Source organism: Misgurnus anguillicaudatus, chromosome 11, assembly GCF_027580225.2.
Source record: "Misgurnus anguillicaudatus chromosome 11, ASM2758022v2, whole genome shotgun sequence".
Taxonomy (NCBI): domain Eukaryota; kingdom Metazoa; phylum Chordata; class Actinopteri; order Cypriniformes; family Cobitidae; genus Misgurnus; species Misgurnus anguillicaudatus.
The window spans coordinates 8,762,571-8,777,937 of NC_073347.2; the positions used below are offsets into that span (position 1 = coordinate 8,762,571).

Below are 15,367 nucleotides of genomic sequence, written 5' to 3' on the forward strand. Positions count from 1 at the left end.
CAAAGACACGTACATTACCTGGCTGTTTGATTTTCTTAGCCCACGAAATGAAAGGCTTGCCAATCTTCATCATTTCGCTAAGCCAAGTTAATCTCCATTGCTCTTATACACCTTTATCGATGTCCAAAACATCGGATCCTTCCTGCATTACAAGTATGTCCATGCTAGCAGAAATAAAGTTTTACCTCAGCTTAACGTGAGATACAGCCAGAAAACCCGGAGTGGATCTGGTGCGTATGATTACAGAACGCTTAGAGAGGAACGTGATTTCGTTCCACTCCAAGCTTTGATCACATTCCACTTAACAAGGTAGCTACACGGCTCTTCTGAAGTGGTAGATGGCCTCAGGGCAACGTTATGTTGACCCTGGGACAACATTTCAATCAACCAATCAGATATCAGAATTAAGTTTACAGTTTGTTTTAAGTTTAAGCTTACAACCGGGATTAGCTGTTTCTAGACCATTGTTTTTCACTTATCATATTCCTCTGATTTTAGGGTTTGGTTATGGTTAGGGTTGGGGTTTGGGGTGGGTATAGGTTTAATTTAGAAAAATGTTGTCCTGGGTCAACACAATATGTTGCCCTGAGGACATTAACCACTTGGCAAAATCAGTTCGAGCATAAATATCGCGACAATGTGCGAACGAGATTTGGGTCACGGCAGGGGCGTAGCCACGGGTGTGCGGGAGCCACCCACAGTGGCACACCTAAAATGGATGCAGAATATTTATTTATAGTTTCAATAATTTTTTTTTTACTAAACTTGGGCTGTTGTTGTTTACTTATATATATATATATATATATATATATATATATATATATATATATATATATATATATATATATATATATATATATATATATTTTTAAAATCAACCATTTCACACGTAAGTTAAAAATATTTAACTTTAAATATCTGACCCCTTGTGTCCATAGCGACGGGTCATGATTGTCACGTGACACACCGCAACAACAACAATGTATGCTATTTGTCTTATTACTTTATTACTTTTTTAATTAAAAATATTAACTAACTTGCTTACCATGTCAACTTTGTGATATTCCGATCCTTCGTTTAAAGATCTTTATAAGTTATCTTGATCTATAAGAGATGAGTCGATTTACAGCACCTGAATTCCCCAGTTTTTCTGGTTATCTTGCCTGCCTGTGACACACACAGATTTTCTGATGCACACCCAGAGGTTTTTTTCTGGCTAGGGGTCACGCTTCTTGAATGCGATGAACAAAATCGCATGGTATAGTACGATGTAATCTATTCGTATTAATTAGCACGAAATCCCTGCAACACGGTGGTGTGTTAAATGCGATGAACGTATCGTACGATTTCGTACAAGCCAGCTCGTATGATTTCATACGATTTAGCCACTTGGTTAAAGCAACACTTTGTATTTTTTTTACCTTTAAATTATGTCTCTAAAATTATTTCAGTGATAGAACAACTTTTAACTGGACAAACTGTACCTCCTAGCTGCTACAAGCACACTCTGAAAGTGGCGGTGGAGGGTAGAGCACACAGCCCCGCCCCTCCCCCTGCCTGCAGAAGAGTGTCTGATACCAGGCACTGTTGCGCTTTTCAACCACATGGGGTAGCTGTAAGTCATTTTTACATGGAAACTACATAGTGTTGCTTTAAATCGTTTGAATTATTACAAATTCGCCGTGAGATAGGGTTGGATAAAATAGCTCTGCGGATATCTCAGAAAGGGTCCCAAGCCTATTTAAGTTTGAGACCCCTAATTTAGGCTACATGTTTATGTTTTATGAATGTTCAGATGCTTTTATCCAAAGTGACTTACTATACATTCAAGCTATACATCACTGGAATTTAGCCCACAACCTTTCCACAACAGGAACACTTCAGACTTTACATGAGAAATGTGTCTCTTACTGTGCGTTCACACCAGACGTGGTAGAGGCGGCAAAAACACGCTATTCGTGCATAGTTGGATGTTTGAACATTTTGAGTTTACTTGCATGAAATCTTATGCTACCAAACGTGGGTTATCGCGGTACTCGCTCTAGATTACTCACGGGATTTAACTTCTTGTCATGAAAATTTTTCGCTCGAGTTGAATATTTTCAACTTGGGGGAAGATGCATTTGAAGCACATAGCGCGTGTTTTCGCAGCAAACGCGCTGCCCATATCGCGTCATTCGCATCGGCCCACGTGAGGATGCGTCTGATTGCGTCTTTGCATTGACTTCGTATGTAATCTACTTGCGCAAATCATTGAACTCGCGTTTGGTGTTTATGCCCCATTAGTAAATTGATGCGCGTACACGCATCTTTACATTGACTTAACATTAAAATTATTTGCGCCATACGCTCTATTCGCGTTTGGTGTGAACGCAGCATGCATAATGCTATATGATGCAACTTGCATACTCATAGGTTTTAAAACTATAAACACAGAATGATCTGCACCATGTCGACCTCTGCCTTTTCTGCAGTAATACTTTTCTTCGGTCATGTCTCTGACTTGAGCAATATAAAAAATAAATAGACAGATGAATAAGTCAAAGTAATAGTAAAAAAAGAAACAGTTAGCACATTTATCACAATGGCAAGGCTTTGTGCTGAGGTGTCTGGCCCAGAAATCATTGCTGCAGTCTTTCTTCCAGCTAGGGCTATTAATTAGAAATGAACAACAATTAGCCTTTCGCCGAGCCCCGTCCCCCTTAGTTACTGTTGCTACTTCCGACAAACAAATGACCAGCGTGACAGATTGCCATGACGGAAAGCGATATACCCGTGCGTGTGTCAGTGACATTTTTGACCTTTAAGGGGATCGCACACCGGCCGCGCAGCTCAGTGCCGCGCAGCGCCGCGCCGTTCTAAAAAAATGTAACACATTGTTTTCTATGAGTGTACGCACACCGGCGCCGCCAGGTGGCGCCTGTCCGCGCCGCCCAGCTGTGACAAAGGAAGTTGTTCAAATCCCTGTCGCGCCACACAGCGCCACTCACACAGTTTAACATTACATAACATCATATGTGTCCCAAATCATTAACAAGTAACATTGGCTGCTAACGTATATTTTACATTTTGAAATAGACGTTATCTGACGAAGCTCGCGCTATTTAATGTGCACTTCCGGTTTACAATACCTCCGAGTTCTCCTAGGCGCGACGCGACGCGGCGCTGCGCGGCGCCGAGCTGCGCGGCCGGTGTGCGATCCCCTTAATGCTTACCGGTCTCACGCAAAAAATGAGAAACCACATGACCTGTAAAGGGGATCCCACACCGGCCGCGCAGCTCAGCGCCGCGCAGTGCCGCGTCGCGCCTAGGAGAACTCGGAGGTATTGTAAACCGGAAGTGCACATTAAATAGCGCGAGCTTCGTCAGGTAGCGTCTACTTCAAAATGTAAAATATACGTTAGCAGCCAATGTTAATCGCTAATGATGTGGGACACTTATGATGTTATTTAATGTTAAACTATGTGAGTGGCGCTCTGTGGCGCGACAGGGATTAGAACAACTTCCTGAGTCACAGCTGGATGGCGCGGACAGGCGCCACCTGGCGGCGCCGGTGTGCGTACACTCATAGAAAACAATGTGTTACATTTTTTTAGAACGGCGCGGCCGGTGTGCGATCCCCTTAACTCAAATGCAACCAGCACAGCCTTGTGGACCAGTCATGCTCTTGCACTGCCGAGTAAGTTATCTTTCATATGGTATAGTCTATTAATGTCTATTGCGAGTAGCTATTTTGTTAAAATACAAGGGTAACATATGTTGGCTAGCTAAACCTACGTGTGTTTCAAAGCTAACTAACATTTCTCTGTCTGTTGTTTTGAGGATAGCCGTTTTGAGAATAATGTTTTATTTATGGTGATACTTAGATTTCACAAATAGGAAATTGTTTTGTCTTAAAAGTTGCAGGACAGATAATACAATAAAATAAAATGTATAATATAATAAAATTGCACAGCATTTACGGAATTGGGAAACTCAGGGGTAGGTTTTCCGTTCATAAAATGCTACATGAAAGATAAAAACAAATCATTTAAAGTTGATTGTTAAGGGCGCTATGTTCGACTTTGTCGTAAACTGACGAAAAATAAAGTTGGGGAGCTGAAAGTCCCAACACAACAGCAGCTATGTACGTTAGCTAGCGTTAGCTAACATGTTAACTAATGTTGGCAAAATAACTCATTAAATTTAGCATAGAGAGTAGGTTAACATTCTGGCAATTATATTCATGGTAATTATAACTTTGGTCCAATTTGTGTTCTTGCCTCTAGTTAGTAGATGTAGACCACTGTAACTAGTTAGCTGTAAGCCTTACCTTTGTGCAGACGTATTTATGCTTCGTAAATGTTCAACACATTTAACTGAATGGGGCAGTCCACACTGTTTTATCCATTGTATGCACCGCTCACAAACGCTGCGGGCGTGAATGTTTTCTTCTTCTTCTTCTTCTATAATGTTTAACTGGCGGTTGGCAACCAACTTATAGGAGCATTACCGCCACCGACTGGACTGGAGTGTGGATCAAGATATACATACAGGAAAAAGAAAAAAAAAAAAAAGAAAAAAAAAAAAAAAAAAAACTCTAAATTCTCTTATTTAATTCACATTCTTTAATAAACTTAATAACATAATCGTATATATTGTTTGCTGTTTTCCCTAATATTCCTGATCATGTAAAATCAAAGTGTTTAACATTCTGTAATGATTGAATAAGGCGATTCCTCTCCTCATTATATTTTACACATTGAAACAAAACATGTTCAACTGTCTCTTGCTGATTGCAATGTATACATTCTCCAGTTGGGTGCTTTCCAATTCTATATAATGTACTATTAAGTCCAGAATGTCCAAGTCTAAGGCGAGTAATGATATTCCCCTCCCTTCGTTTCCTATTCTCCTCTCTCCCATCATCAACTGTTTCTTGTATATTATATAAGTGTCTTCCTTTATCATGTTCGTTCCAGTATCTCTGCCAAGCTGTTTTTGTATACATTCTAATGTATAATTTTGCTTCTGTTTTACTCAATGGAATATGAAGGTCTATTTGTTCTATTCTTAAAGTTTGTTTGGGCGTGAATGTTTGTCGGAGGTGCTTGCATAGTAACGGTTGCTGTGATGTGTGATTGGACAATGGCCGTTTTGGGGGAGGGGCCGGCGAAAGGTCAATTGAGTTTCCACTACACACAAACCAAACACAGCCTACTACAGTTAAAACATTTCTGCAGACAATCCATATACTGAATGCATATAATACTCTATTGCCTATATATGACAATAAATGTTCATATAAAGTACTGTCCAAAAGTCTTAGGCCAGCATGCCAGAATTAGATTTGTTGTTTTTGCAATGTTATAGTGATCATATAACTGTTTCTCAGTCTCTTTAATAAAATACATCCAGATAATACAGGAAATGTGTATATACTCACTAAAAACAGTTGGGTTAAAAATAACCCAATAAATAACCCAATGGTGGGTTACTATACACCGACCCTTTGTTGGGTTATTTTAACCCAATGCATTGGGTAGAAAGTTTTAACCCCATTATTATTATTATTATTATTATTATTATTATTTAAAAAAAGCATTGTCTGTTACAGAAACCATGGTTAAAGCAATATGGCAATCAATACCTCATGAAACTTGTTATTATACTACTAAAGAAAGACATGATTCATTTTCGTAAGGGATCATGCTGTTGGTGCTGTTTAGTATTAAAATAAATTGCGATGTTTTTCTACCTTTATGATGGCTTAAAAACGCGTGTTGGCATCGGTAACAGTTAATCAATGGAACAGGTGTAACGGACAAAAACTAGACAACAATGTTTTTGTACAAGTATTTGTAGAAAACGTGGCTGATAGTTTACTGTGTGTTAGAGCTTAAAGACACTTTGTAGCAAATAAAACATTACACAGAGATATATATTTTAAAACGTACCTCTCGTGTCTGTCCGCACTCAGCAGTGGCACCTGTCGAAATTCAAAATGCGTGACGTGAGCCCGATTTTAACCCATCTGTCTGGGTTGTTATAGAAATAACCCAATACAAGCTAGGAATAACCCAACACAACAACCCAATATGTTTAACCCAACGGTTTTTAGAGTATTAAAAACTGTATAAAAATGTAAACTGATGTGTCAAGTATTAAGGGCAAACTCCCCTTCCACTTGAGCAATTGCAGGATCTCTTAAACCTAAATAAAATTAAATCCTAATTTCTAATTTTAAAGATTTAAAAAGAAAAATTAATTTAAGTAATAAGTAATTTTAGTAATTACTTAAGTAATTTAAGTAATTTTTTTACTTCTCAAAAACGCTCAAGAGGATTCCTGTATTTTGATTTCCTGTATTTTCTGTTTGTATCTTAATAAAATAGATTGAAAAATAAATACAGATGACATTAAAACTTCTAAAACAAGTCTGGTGGTGGTGGCCTAAGACGTTTGCACCATACTGTAAGCTGAAAGTAAAAAGCAGAAATCACTCTCATAGTACATTTTAATGGCAACAATTTAATGAAATGATGGTGCCACTGACACACAGTTTGCTTGCTTTCAGTCGACTGCTTTCAGTTCATTGTGAAGGTTATTCTGTGCTATAATTCATGAATTCAGATTAAAGATGAAAAAAGATCAAGGAATGATAACTGGACTCACATGACATGGCAGTGCTGGCTACATCTGTCATTATATATTAAAGTGCCCATCTTATGACTGCTTTTCCACAAGTTAAATAGGTGTATGAGTTCCATAAAGCATGTTTCAAAAGTTGTTTGCTCGAAATAGCTTGTAAAAGATTGTTACCCATCTCTAGTAGCCTCTGTTTCAGTGCAGTTCAGATTGAGACGTTTTGAGCTGGTCATTACATATTTATGAGCTGCTGCTCCTTTGATCACGCCCCACTACTAACGTAATGTTAAAACTTTGTGCGTCTGTAAAGTAATATTTAAAACATGATGCGCTTTCTGCCGGCTGCCCCATCGGGTTCTGTGCGTTTGTGGGGCGCGTCACAAAAAAAGAACAGAAAATCGTCATATCATTTTAAATTCATTTTGTTAATAAGCTAATTATTTAAGTGCAACTTATTTCGTGTATGCCTATTTATTTTATTAAATGTCCTCTATACACATAATAGCTGCAGGTGCGTGATGTGACTGACCATCATCATGTTCTGTTGTTTTTAGGATATTTTAGATAATGTTTATAAAAGAGTCACAACGTGAATCAAGCAAGGAATTAATTTCTATATTTTAAATAGTCTGTCTGCCCCAACGAGCTGCAGTTGTGGCGGAATGAAAGTAGAATGAAACACTTGACTTCCACAAACTGTTTCTCCGTCTACCCATACAGCAGCTTGATTCGCGGTCCCGAAAGCTGTCAATCATCTCCGTCTCTCAATGATTATTGTGAAAGTACTGACGTAATTATGCGGATTTAAAATCCTAAATATCAAACATGTTTCATAAGATCGGGGCGGCCCCGATATGCTTGAGAGCATATCGGAAGGTGTAAGTTTAGATTTTTAAACGTCTCACATTGAATGCGGATGAGACTAAGAAGGCGGCGCTACCGGAAGGTAGTTAATTACATTAATAAAATTTTCAATATGGATATTTCTACAACAACACCGCACGGATTACCCTCAGAAGACCTTTGTTTATCATCCTGGAGCCGTTTGGATTTAATTTGTGAAGGATGGACGCACTTTTTTTGGACTTGAAGGTCGTGGACTATGGCTGGACCCCGTAACATTACATTTAATCAACTGAAAGATCTAAAATATTTTCTAAAATATCCGAAAATGTGTTTGTCTGATAAACGATGGAGATATGCAACTCGGACAGCTTGGGGGTGAGTAAATCATGGGTTTAATATCGTATCGTTTTTGGCCGAACTATCCCTTCAGATTGTAGGCGATTATTTGCGTCGTAACACACTGTATATAAGATTACTCAGGGTTCCAATAACCACGCGTTAAAACTTTGTTTTTAAAAGTAGGCGGGAATATAATCCATAATATCCAAATAGCGCTGTTATTTCAGTGAGACATGATAACAGCACAGAGTGTCTCAGCGAAGTGACTACTGTGCTCTGCTCTGAGTGCTCTCTAGCTACCTGGTGGGTGGAGACCTGCGAGTGGGGTGGTGGGGGGGGGGGGATTCAAACTGAATGTGATGAAACGGTTTGTTACGTAACAACGGAGCTGAGTTTGAAACCGTGTAATCTGAGACTCAAGGCAGAGGACATTCAGAAACCTGTATCTCACTCAAAACAGCATGGATGGATTTTTTCCAAGTTTGTATGCGTGTGGGAGCATCAGAGACACAAATGAACACCCCAAAACCCAGAAAAAGTGAGTTTTTCATAATATGGGCACTTTAATGAAGAATTATTCAACCCGCACCATCACAATTATACTTTCTGAAAAATGAAATTAAATAACCATTATGCACACCAAACATAAAATGACTTTGAGGTTAAAAAATAAAAACCTTATAAATAAAAATTTGCTGCTAATATTATCAGATGTGACCATAACACAAAAATAAAATGACTTTTTGATTTCACAATAGCACAAATGAACACTGGTTATAAGCATGAATGGTTCCTAACATAAAACACATTGCAAAGACAGAACAAAAGATGTGATTACCTGTAATTATTGACGTCAAACCACATTCAAAGATTAAATGAAATTATTTTTTGTTTAAAGGCACACCATGGAACTTTTTGGCCACTAGGGGGTGCTAGACATGTATTTTTCACGCCTAGCGCCCCTAGAGGCCACAAGCTCCACAGCACTGTCGCAAAGGAAAGGAACTGGCCAACCTTAAAACTAAACTAAAAACTAAACATTTAAAACGCTAAACGATCAACATTAGCCGCTTTTGCACTATCGGGCCTGTGCGAGCCAGGGCTTCAAACGGGCCTCATGGAGCCAATAGCCTCAGACCTCCAGCTGTGTAGCCAAAATCACGACGCGGTTGCATTGTCAAGCCAATAGCGCCGCTGCGCTTCAGAAAACCCCGCCCTTAATACGCCTACCTGGATGTAACGTCACACAACTCCGCCTGTTTTACCGTGAGGATGTCACTTCAATCTGACAGGAGACGGGAGTGAGATCGCATCATCATACAACAAACATAAAGAACATAACTGAGGCGGCTGTTTGCACGGTGAAAGCCAAGATGAGAAGATAGAGATGTTTGCTTCATCCGCGGTGTTACTCTTGAAGTTTATGTTGGCTGCACACGAGCGATCTCACAACGAGACAAAATCAGAAGCAATAGTAAACTTTATGAAGTAGGATCATTACAAATAAAGCGTTCATCTACCTAATGTGCCATTATACTATATACACAATATTTTAAAGAATATAACGAGTCCTAGTTTTACATTTATGTAAAATAGTCTTATTTTAAAATGCAGGTGTGCACGTGTGTCTAAATATGTAACGTTAAGTGTATAGTTCAATGGCGATGTAAACATACTTACACATTATAAGAGGTGTGATATCTTTAATCATGAAAACGTTAATAGTTGAGCATCACATGAGACACAAGGTAACTGTCTAATAGCTATTTAAATAATGTGTCAATCAATCAATACTTTTGTCTATAAAGAACTGCCTCGAATTGCTGAATAGGACTGAAAATCACTTTACTTGCATCTCAAAAATCAAAACGTTTGAGAAATCATTAGAAAATGTACTCGTTAAGAATCAACTCTGAATATACACAAGTATTTAAAAAGCTATGTTACAGTGGTTAAGTTAATGATGGTTATATTTACCATTTTGTGGCATCTTACTATTTCTGTGTTTCAGATGTGATCCTTATTAAGCAATCATTTTCAATAAACTGACAAGCAGCCGTAGTAATAATAACGCGGTACTTTATTTACATATGAACTTTATATCAGTGCACAAACAGGTGTATTTAAAGACATCTCCTTCGGATGGATTTCAACATCCATGGCTCCTCTCGTCTCATCATCATCTGTTCGTTTCATCTCCTGCTCTTGCATCTGTTGCTGTATCATCTCTCATATACAAAATAAAAACTCCTGGATGACAAACTGAAAGCTTTACGTTGGCATTTTTTCTGTCAAACGGACACAAAAGAATAAAGCAGCACATGTGATGTTTTGTATAAAGGGTTTGTACATACACATACAGTATACTCACATATAAAGTTTGCTACATTCATATAAGAGTTAAATTAATCTCCAAAATACCAGAAAGCATGGCTATGACTAATATAATAAAACCATGGTTACTTTTTCTAAGGGCTGACTAAAAAATTCCACACAGATGACAATATAGCACAAAAAACACAATAACACCCATGTAAGACACTTCATAAGCAAAATAAGCAAATAAGCAATCGTTATTTGTATTGTATTTTAAGTGTTTTGTATGCAAACGTTATGTAGCATGTTAACTCACCGTCTGTAGATACCATCGTGACTCGAGTGATCGCTTCTTTAATACATAGACGATGAAATGATGATCCAACACACATCTTTAATTTCTCAGCACTGTTGCACTTTAAACACTTTGTTCTGTGCCCGAAACTTTATAAACTTCTCCCGAACCGGTAACTTAGCGGTGTGCACCGGATCCTTAGCATGGCGAGTTCGGCGTTGTAACGCGTCTTTGTTTTTACATATGCAGATCATTTTCTACAGTCCGAAGTACAAACATAGCAGGCATCTTCCGTTAAACAGTAAATTACTGGTGATTCCGATTATTTTTAAAGTTTTAAATCTGCAGACAGATGGATGCGCATCTTGCCAGAGACTCAGATAAACCCCGCCTTCGACCTTTACCACTCCCCTCGCCCCGAGAAGCCCGATGTGGCCCAAGGAATTCGGCGGGCCAGAAAAGCCGGGCCTTAAGCCCCAACGAAGCACCAGTGAAGCACGATCATGCCCCGGAAGTGACAATGCAAACGCGACAGGCCTCGGCAAGCACTGGCACGCCCGCTTGAAGCCCGATAGTGCAAACACGGCTATTTTGAGACAACAGGGAGAAACGCAGTCATGTTACAACTTTCTGATGAGGAACTCGTCGTGGCAGAAGCCATTTCTCAATCTGAAGGTTGCAGCCTCCGAATGTCGTATTTCTAAGCTGCATACGTCATCAAGACTCTCTTATTTCACAATATTAACAATTATAAAGTTGACTATTGTACTTAGTTAATCGTAAATTGTTGCAGTATGCTTATGACTTGCGAATGTAATGCTCAGTTTACCTTAATAAACCAGGCTTGATGACGTGTGCAGCCTGCATATTTGACCTCCGGAGGCTGCAGCCTTCCAATTGAGAAACGACCAGAAATATTTCCTTGCCTTTTTCCAAACAAATATTGTTGCATCGTCTCTCTCTCCCTCGCCACCAGGATTTTCCGCAATGGCGCTAGTTTTTTTTCTCTTTTGTGTGAAAATTGTCGCTCCAAATCCAAGTAAACCGATGTGATCCAAGCAGACCTAAAGTCTGCCGCTTTGTAATACGTCACGCGAGTGACAGCGGAACGCAGCAAATAAGGAAGAGAGAAGAGAGAAACGCTCGGATCTGATTGGTGAATGAATAGGGTTTGGTTTTACACTGTGTGAGTTTGAGCAAGTTTGACTGCTGTAGCATCCTGGATTGTAATGTAAATACCATAGACACAGTAAAAGAAAGGTAAATACGTGAACACAGCATCTGAATACAGCAAACTATAAGCAAGATAATCGCCGTCATTTATAAAGAAGATCGCATTTATGTATGAATCAAGATCGTGAGTTTATATTAAAAAATTGCCTTAAAGGGGAATCGAACCCGGGTCGCCCGTGTCATAGGTCCGTGACACTAAAACTGTGCCACGGAGTCACATGCTAGAAGTTGCTCTCTACACTCCTTAAGTAGCCTCCAGCAAAATTCACAAATTGTGTGGAGGAAGTGACGTATGCCGTAAAGCAGTCGAATTTTGTAGTTTTTTTTGGTGCTCTGGTTACCACCAGAAACCCTAAGTTTTAAAATACGAGTAAAAGTGATACAGACCCCGTCAGGCTATGGTAGACATGTCATTCAACCTATTTAAAGTCGATGTACTACCACAAGGGTCTTGAAAATTTATTATGAAGGTTGAAAAATTACATGGTGTCACTTTAAAAAACGGAAATGTTTTTGCAGGCTCCATCAGTCATAAATAATGTTGGCCTGTGCGTCACAGGAGAAGACCCAAATGGTCCTGACTTGCTGTCTCATCTGTTGAGATACCTACAGTATCTGGACTCATTCTGGATGATAAAAAAATGTATTTGTGCCTTTGGGTCTGTCATGGCACTCATGTGTGTCAACACCAATCACAGCAATGTCTCTCAGACAAGCTCAGTGCTGATATGATGGGTTTGGCTTGAATCTTAACCTGACCTGAAAAAAAAATATGCGTAAGTGTGTTTCATCAGTATTTCTTATTCTAACATGACAATACACCAAATCTCATTCCTCTTGGACCCATCATCTCACAGTGCCTGACCAAGAATCTCCAGAGTGGAAAACATTCCCAGAAGACTGGAAGCTGTTTGGAGGACCATTTTGATGTGACATTGCACTTCTGTTGTTTATTCATGTTGTACAATTTTCCTATTCAATCTATATCATGGTAATACATTTGCATAGTGTTGGGCGGATATACAGTCAATGCAAATATTCTTATGTTTCATGTTCTATTTTAAATTTCTTTCTTCTGTACAAATAAAAACACGGTTGGTGCTGTGTGGGGTCATCATTTGCTATTACATGATGCGTAAATACAGTGTTTAATGCTTATATAGAAGAAGGGTGCTGGCCGGATGGCTGATGTAGAGATTAGTTACAGAGGAAATGAGCTTTAACTGATGCCATATTAACAGAAACCAACTGCATTCAGACTCGGAGAGAGTGACGGGAGGTCATGATCATTAAAAAAGAAGAGAAGATGAATGAAAAACCCTTTAAATGACATTTAAAGCAGTCAAATGCAAATCACTCTTATCTAGCAATTGGCTTTTAATTATTATGCAAATAGAGGATGCAGTGGGATGTGACATCACAGAGGGCATGATGGGGCACTGCCGCCTTTCCTCTGCACCTCATAAGTCACATGGACGCTTCAATGAACCAACTATAAACATTGTACTTTTTCATAGTTTGACATACTGCACATTGTGCAGGGAGGTGTTTTGGCTATACAATAGGCTTTATGCCCAGCTGTACTTCTTCCTGAACTTCAGCCAGCTCCTTGTTTCCTGTCTGCCATTATTGGACAAACTGATTAATCCAGGTGTGTCCGACCTCAGTAGTCACAAACACACTGATTAATCCAGGTGAGCCTGACCTCAGTAGTCACAACAACAATAATCAGAGACACCTGGATTAATCAGTTTGTCCAATAATGAACACGAGATTTGATGTTTACAGTCGCTAATGGGAACTGGGATCAAAATCTTATCAATTTTAAATATGTGGATTTCAGCGAATGATTATCTTTTGTGAATTTATGTTGTGTTTTGGTGCAATTATTGTTGTTGCATTGGAGAAAAAACCTTTTGTGTGTCATGGTAAACAAACTAAATATTAAATGATTACAGAAATGTTATTTATTTTAAGGTTTTAAGTGTAGTCTTGTTTAATATTGTGTAATTCTCTGAAAGTCATGAACATTTCATTAGGTAAATGAGAGTCTAAATAAATCAGAAAAGTCAGAAAACACGACTAAAACATTCGGACGGGATTAAAAACACAGAGGACCTCTGAGAAGCACGATTTTCTCAGAGGTCCCCCTGTAAAACTAATCCCGTCCGAATAGGGCTATTGATACGAGTAAGAAACACCAGTGCCTGCGATTTTAATATTTATAGAAATATGTACAAATCTGTGTCTGTTAATACGTAAATAATTAACTTATTAGTCCTGTCAACACGTCAATATAATAAGAAAACGAAATGTATGTGTGGTACAACCAACAATGCATGTATTCTCATGAGTTCACGTTGACAGTTCACGTGAACTCAGATACAGTTCACAACTAGAATGAAGCAGTCTGTCATAGCTTGGAGATATGAGTGGTTACTGATGGTGTATAATTGCTCTATTAATGTATGAGGCATACAGCATGACTTATTTCTGGTCATCTCCACTGAAACAGCGAGCAGACAGACACAAGTGCTGTTCAGTGTTTGTAGTTCTCTAAAGTAAAAGGACAAACCAATGAGTAACACTGTGAATTTGAGTCTTTCCTTCAATTACAGTGGTCTTCAAAAATGTACCAGGGTACAGAACCACATAGGCCATTGTTATTCTTTAGTGTTAAGCACAAGTCACCAAATTAACCCAGAAAATGTTTCTATTTGATCCAACAATGAATTCAAGCAACCCAACACTTTGGGTTGAAACAACCCAACATAAAAAAATATGTTTAATAGGTACTGCCACCGATGTTTTAGACTTGATGTCTGTTTTTCAACATAGAAATTTAAGCAGTATCGCTTACAACTGATCTGTTTAAAGGGACACTCCACTTTTTTTGAAAATATACTCATTTTCCAGCTCCCCTAGAGTTAAACGTTTGATTTTTACCGTTTTGGAATCCATTCAGCTGATCTCCGGGTGTGGCGCTAGCACTTTTAGCATAGCTTAGTACAATCCATTGAATCTGATTAGACCATTAGCATCGTGCTAAAAATAACCAAAGAGTTTGGATACTTTTCCTATTTAAAGGCGGAGTCCACGATGTTTGAAAAACGCGTTGGAAAAAGAGACGGGCCGACTACCAAAACACACTTATAGCCAATCAAATCAAATCAAATGCCGGGTTGCGTATGTGTGGGGCGGGTCTATCAACAGAAGGTCCAGATTCTATTGGGGTAGGGGCGTGTTTCTTTAGGTGATTTCAAATATCAACATTGGCTTTCAAACATCATGGACTCCGCCTTTAAAACTTAACTCTTCTATAGTTACATTGTGTACTAAGACCGATGGAAAATTAAAAGTTGCGATCTTCTAGGATTTTTTTTAGCAAGATGCTAATGGTCTAATCAGATTCAATGAATTATGTTAAGCTAAGCTAAAAAGGTAAAAATCAAATGTTTAACTCTAGGGGAGCTGGAAAATGAGCATATTTTCAAAAAAAGTGGAGTGTCCCTTTAAGTGTGGGTTTACAGACTGCATGTTTGTTTATGCTGTTAAAGTTCATTACTGTAACTGTAAGACACATATTGATTCAAATAGATCAAGAATGCCTTTACAAGCATAAGACAGAGCTAAATTTAGTGGACAATACCTCTTGTCCCTGATGTACGTGGTGTCTGTCAAATTCAGAGGAATTATTTCAGCTTTAATCAC

At 38.7% G+C, this 15,367-nt stretch overlaps 1 long non-coding RNA gene across 1 annotated transcript; it reads left to right on the forward strand.

The window, feature by feature from the left end:
• The first annotated feature begins 3,623 nt into the window (after positions 1-3,623).
• On the forward strand, positions 3,624-13,143 carry LOC141368780 (uncharacterized). The gene is made up of 3 exons (XR_012372057.1): positions 3,624-3,679; positions 12,176-12,432; positions 12,514-13,143. It is a non-coding gene; the product is annotated as an uncharacterized lncRNA (long non-coding RNA).
• The last annotated feature ends 2,224 nt before the right edge of the window (positions 13,144-15,367 follow it).